The sequence below is a fragment of the Oratosquilla oratoria genome, chromosome 33 (genome assembly GCF_046742065.1).
Source record: "Oratosquilla oratoria isolate Oo_2021 chromosome 33, ASM4674206v1, whole genome shotgun sequence".
Taxonomy (NCBI): Eukaryota; Metazoa; Arthropoda; class Malacostraca; order Stomatopoda; family Squillidae; genus Oratosquilla; species Oratosquilla oratoria.
This window is the reverse complement of record NC_134809.1, coordinates 19,793,065-19,800,113: the sequence shown is the minus strand read 5'-3', so window position 1 is coordinate 19,800,113 and position 7,049 is coordinate 19,793,065.

The following is a 7,049-nucleotide window of genomic DNA, read 5'->3' as shown; positions in this document are numbered from 1 at the left end:
ACCGAGCTCGAGCCCAGGCCCGATTCCGAGCCCAGGTCCGAGCCCAGGCCCGAGCATGAGCCCGAGCCCAGGCCCGAGCACAAGCCCAGGCCCGAGCCCGAGCCCAGGCCCGAGCCCAAGCCCAGGCCCGAACCCAGACCTGAGCCCAGGCCCGAGACCACGCCCGGGCCCGAGCCCAGGCCCAAGCCCAGGCCCGAGACCGAGCTCAGGCCCGACCTCAGGCCCGGACCCAGGCCCGAGTCTAGGCCCAGGCCCGAATCCGAGCCCAGGCCCGAGCCCGAACCCGAGCCCAGGCCCGAACCTAGGCCCAATCCCCAGGCCCGAGACCTAGCCCGAGCCCAAGCCCAGGCCCGAGTCCTAGCCCGAGCCCAGGCCCGAGTCCAAGCCCAAGTCCGAGCCCAGGCACGAGCCCAGGCATGAGACCGAGCCCGAGCCTGACCCCAGAACCTAGCCCAGTCCCGAGCCCAGGCCCGAGCCCGAGCCTGATCCCAGAACCGAGCCCAGTCCCGAGCCCGAGTTCAGACCTAACCCCGAGCCCACGAACGAGCCCGAGCCCACGAACGAGCCCGAGCCCGAGACCAAGCCCGAGCCCGAGCCAAAGCCCGAGCCCAGACCCGAACCCAGGGCCGCCCCAGGCCCTAGCCCGTGCCCAGACCCGAGCCCTAGCCCGAGCACAGACCCAAGCCAAGGCCCGAGCCCGAACCTAGACCCGATCCCGAGCCCAGGCCCGATATCCGGGCCCGAGCCCAGACCCGAGCCCAGGCCCGAGCCCAAGCCCAGGGCCGAGCCCTAGCCCGAGCCCTAGCCCTAGCCCAGGCCCGAGCCCAGCCCCGGGCTCAGGCACGAGACTGAGCCCGAGCCTGACCCCAGACCCAAGCCCAGTCCCGAGCCGAGGCCCGAGCCCAGACCCGAGCCCGAGCCCAGGACCGAGCCCGAGCCCGAGTCTGAGCCCAGGGCCGATCCCAAGCCCGAGCCCAGGCCGAGCCCGAACCCAGACCCGAGCCTAGACCCGAGCCCAGGGCCTACCCCAGGCCCGAGCCCGAGCCTGAGCTCAGGCCCGAGCACAGGCCCAAGCCCAGGCCCGAGCTCGAGCCCAGGCTCAAGCCCGAGCCCAGGCCCGAGCCCGAGCCCATGGCCGACCCCAGGACCAACCCCGAGCCTGAGCCCGAGTCCAGGCCCTAGCCCGAGCCTAGGCCCGCACCCAACCCCGAGCCCGAACCCAGACCCGAGCCCGAGCCCAGGCCCAGGCCCGAGCCCGAGCCCGTGTCCATTGCCAACCGGGACCGTCGAACGATCGCTTGCCTACCGGGACGCTGGGGTGACCAGGACTCCATTCAATGCAAGCACTCACAAGCATTCAAACATGCACTCAGGCAGTCACACATGCAACCACACAGACACTCACACATGTATGCAGTCAAACATAACAAGAGGCACACTATCTGAAACACACAGTTACCTGCCAACCGGGACGCTGGGGTGACCAGGGACTGGACACCTGCCTACCGGGACGCTGGGGCAACTCCTTGTCACCTGCCAACCGGGACGCTGGGGCGACCGTCGAACGATCGCCTGCTTACCGGGACGCTGGGGTGACCAGGACTCCATTCACTACAAACACTCACAACCATTCAAACATGCACTCAGGCAGTCACACATACAACCACACAAACAGATACTCAAACATGTATGCAGTCAAACACACCAAGAGACACACAATCGGAAACACACAGTTACCTGCCAACCGGGACGCTGGGGTGACCAGGGACTGGACACCTGCCTACCGGGACGCTGGGGCAACTCCTTGTCACCTGCCAACCGGGACGCTGGGGCGACCGTCGAACGATCGCCTGCCTACCGGGACGCTGGGGTGACCAGGACTCCATTCACTACAAACACTCACAAGCATTCAAACATGCACTCAGGCAGTCACACATACAACTACACAAACTGACACTCACACATGTATGCAGTCAAACATAACAAGAGGCACACATGGACTAAAATCTACTGTTTCCAAATTTGCTGATGATACAAAACTGTGCGGAGTGGCAAATGATCACTCAAACCAATTAGAAATTCAAGAAGATTTAGATAAATTACAGCAATGGTCTGAAAAGTGGCTAATGAAATTTAACACAAGTAAATGCAAGGTAATGCACATAGGTAAAAATAACAGTAAGTACGATTACAAGTTATTTGGAAATTCGTTAACAAAAGTGGATAGTGAAAAGATCTCGGCGTAATTATCAGTAACGACCTCAAATCATCCAAGCAGTGTAGTTCAGCCTCTGAGAAAGCGAATAAGATTCTAGGACTGATTGCGCGATCTTTTGATTTCAAAAGTCCATCACTCATTAACAAGCTATATAAATCGTTAGTTCGTCCACATTTGGAATATGCTGTTTCCGTATGGTCACCGAATCTCATTAAAGACATTGACAGACTGGAAAGAGTACAACGGCGAGCCACAAAACTGATTCCATATATCAAAAATAAATCATACGAAAATCGACTAAAACATATGAATCTGTTTTCCCTAAAAAAGCGTAGACTAAGAGGTGACTTGATACAGGTCTTTAAAATTCTAAAGGGAATTGACAACATCAAAAGTGACAAAATTTTTACATTGAATGAGAATCAGACAAGAAACAATGGTCTCAAACTATCCGGAAATAGATTCAATTTGGAAGTAGGTAGAAACAACTTTGCCAACCGTGTAGTTAATGAATGGAATAAACTTCCTGCACAGGTAGTGCAATGTAATTCAGTTCAAAGCTTTAAGAATCATTTAGATAAATACCTAAGTAAGATGCTGTAATGATTATAATTTATGTTATATTATTTGTTTTTGTTTTGTTATCATTTGTCTGTCTGATTTTCATTTATTATTAGTTATATGTCAATTTATTATTATTTACTATTTACCTGTTTGTTTATTATTTAACTATACCTATGTATTTATTTATGTATTTTATTTGTTATTTACATTATCATAGTTTTTATTTATTATTTTATTATTAATATGATTTTTTTTTCGCATCCGACCTAGATATGGATCAAAAGGTCTCCTGTCGGCATGCTCCTCCTTTGTAATCCTTTGTAATCTCAAAGGCACAGTTACCTGCCAACCGGGACGCTGGGGTGACCAGAGACTGAACACCTGCCTACCGGGACGCTGGGGGCAACTCCTTGTCACCTGCCAACCGGGACGCTGGGGCGACCGTCGAACAATCGCCTGCCTACCGGGACGCTGGGGTGACCAGGACTCCATTCACTACAAACACTCACAAGCATTCAAACATGCACTCAGGCAGTCACACATACAACTACACAAACAGACACTCAAACATGTATGCAGTCAAACATACCATGAGGCACACAATCTGAAACACACAGTTACCTGCCAACCGGGACGCTGGGGTGACCATTGACTGGACACCTGCCTACCGGGACGCTGAGGCAATTCCTTGTCACCTGCCAACCGGGACGCTGGGGCGACCGTCGAACAATCGCCTGCCTACCGGGACGCTGGGGTGACGAGGACTCCATTCACTGCAAGCACTCACAAGCATTCAAACATGCACTCAGGCAGTCACACATACAACCACACAAACAGACACTCACACATGTACGCAGTCAAACATAACAAGAGGCACACAATCTCAAAGGCACAGTTACCTGCCAACCGGGACGCTGGGGTGACCAGGAACTGGACACCTGCCTACCGGGACGCTGGGGCAACTCCTTGTCACCTGCCAACCGGGACGCTGGGGCGACCGTCGAACGATCGCCTGCCTACCGGGACACTGGGGTAACCAGGACTCCATTCACTACAAACACTCACAACCATTCAAACATGCACTCAGGCAGTCACACATACAACCACACAAACAGACACTCACACATGTATGCAGTCAAACATAACAAGAGGCACACAATATCAAAGACACAGTTACCTGCCAACCGGGACGCTGGGGTGACCAGGGACTGAACACCTGCCTACCGGGACGCTGGGGCAACTCCTTGTCACCTGCCAACCGGGACGCTGGGGCGACCGTGGAACGATCGCCTGCCTACCGGGACGCTGGGGTGACCAGGACAACATTCACTACAAACGCTCACAAGCATTCAAACATGCACTCAGACAGTCACACATACAAACACTCATACAGGCACTCACATATGTATACAGTCAAACATAACAAGAGGCCCACCTTCAAACACACAGTTACCTGCCTACCGGGACGCTGGGGTGACCAGGGACTGGACACCTGCCTACCGGGACGCTGGGGCAACTCCTTGTCACCTGCCAACCGGGACGCTGGGGCGACCGTCGAACGATCGCCTGCCTACCGGGACGCTGGGGTGACCAGGACTCCATTCACTACAAACACTCACAAGCATTCAAACATGCACTCAGGCAGTCACACATACAACTACACAAACTGACACTCACACATGTATGCAGTCAAACATAACAAGAGGCACACATGGACTAAAATCTACTGTTTCCAAATTTGCTGATGATACAAAACTGTGCGGAGTGGCAAATGATCACTCAAACCAATTAGAAATTCAAGAAGATTTAGATAAATTACAGCAATGGTCTGAAAAGTGGCTAATGAAATTTAACACAAGTAAATGCAAGGTAATGCACATAGGTAAAAATAACAGTAAGTACGATTACAAGTTATTTGGAAATTCGTTAACAAAAGTGGATAGTGAAAAGATCTCGGCGTAATTATCAGTAACGACCTCAAATCATCCAAGCAGTGTAGTTCAGCCTCTGAGAAAGCGAATAAGATTCTAGGACTGATTGCGCGATCTTTTGATTTCAAAAGTCCATCACTCATTAACAAGCTATATAAATCGTTAGTTCGTCCACATTTGGAATATGCTGTTTCCGTATGGTCACCGAATCTCATTAAAGACATTGACAGACTGGAAAGAGTACAACGGCGAGCCACAAAACTGATTCCATATATCAAAAATAAATCATACGAAAATCGACTAAAACATATGAATCTGTTTTCCCTAAAAAAGCATAGACTAAGAGGTGACTTGATACAGGTCTTTAAAATTCTAAAGGGAATTGACAACATCAAAAGTGACAAAATTTTTACATTGAATGAGAATCAGACAAGAAACAATGGTCTCAAACTATCCGGAAATAGATTCAATTTGGAAGTAGGTAGAAACAACTTTGCCAACCGTGTAGTTAATGAATGGAATAAACTTCCTGCACAGGTAGTGCAATGTAATTCAGTTCAAAGCTTTAAGAATCATTTAGATAAATACCTAAGTAAGATGCTGTAATGATTATAATTTATGTTATATTATTTGTTTTTGTTTTGTTATCATTTGTCTGTCTGATTTTCATTTATTATTAGTTATATGTCAATTTATTATTATTTACTATTTACCTGTTTGTTTATTATTTAACTATACCTATGTATTTATTTATGTATTTTATTTGTTATTTACATTATCATAGTTTTTATTTATTATTTTATTATTAATATGATTTTTTTTTCGCATCCGACCTAGATATGGATCAAAAGGTCTCCTGTCGGCATGCTCCTCCTTTGTAATCCTTTGTAATCTCAAAGGCACAGTTACCTGCCAACCGGGACGCTGGGGGCAACTCCTTGTCACCTGCCAACCGGGACGCTGGGGCGACCGTCGAACAATCGCCTGCCTACCGGGACGCTGGGGTGACCAGGACTCCATTCACTACAAACACTCACAAGCATTCAAACATGCACTCAGGCAGTCACACATACAACTACACAAACAGACACTCAAACATGTATGCAGTCAAACATACCATGAGGCACACAATCTGAAACACACAGTTACCTGCCAACCGGGACGCTGGGGTGACCATTGACTGGACACCTGCCTACCGGGACGCTGAGGCAATTCCTTGTCACCTGCCAACCGGGACGCTGGGGCGACCGTCGAACAATCGCCTGCCTACCGGGACGCTGGGGTGACGAGGACTCCATTCACTGCAAGCACTCACAAGCATTCAAACATGCACTCAGGCAGTCACACATACAACCACACAAACAGACACTCACACATGTACGCAGTCAAACATAACAAGAGGCACACAATCTCAAAGGCACAGTTACCTGCCAACCGGGACGCTGGGGTGACCAGGGACTGGACACCTGCCTACCGGGACGCTGGGGCAACTCCTTGTCACCTGCCAACCGGGACGCTGGGGCGACCGTCGAACGATCGCCTGCCTACCGGGAGACTGGGGTGACCAGGACTCCATTCACTACAAACACTCACAACCATTCAAACATGCACTCAGGCAGTCACACATACAACCACACAAACAGACACTCACACATGTATGCAGTCAAACATAACAAGAGGCACACAATCTCAAAGGCACAGTTACCTGCCAACCGGGACGCTGGGGTGACCAGAGACTGAACACCTGCCTACCGGGACGCTGGGGCAACTCCTTGTCACCTGCCAACCGGGACGCTGGGGCGACCGTCGAACAATCGCCTGCCTACCGGGACGCTGGGGTGACCAGGACAACATTCACTACAAACGCTCACAAGCATTCAAACATGCACTCAGACAGTCACACATACAAACACTCATACAGGCACTCACATATGTATACAGTCAAACATAACAAGAGGCACACCCTCAAACACACAGTTACCTGCCTACCGGGACGCTGGGGTGACCAGGGACTGGACACCTGCCTACCGGGACGCTGGGGCAACTCCTTGTCACCTGCCAACCGGGACGCTGGGGCGACCGTCGAACAATCGCCTGCCTACCGGGACGCTGGGGTGACCAGGACTCCAACTCACAAGCATTCAAACATGCACTCAGACAGTCACACATACAAACACTCATACAGGCATTCACACATGTATGCAGTCAAACACACCAAAGGCACACCCTCAAACACACAGTTACCTGCCTACCAGGACGCTGGGGTGACCAGGGACTGGACACCTGCCTACCGGGACGCTGGGGCAACTCCTTGTCACCTGCCAACCGGGATGCTG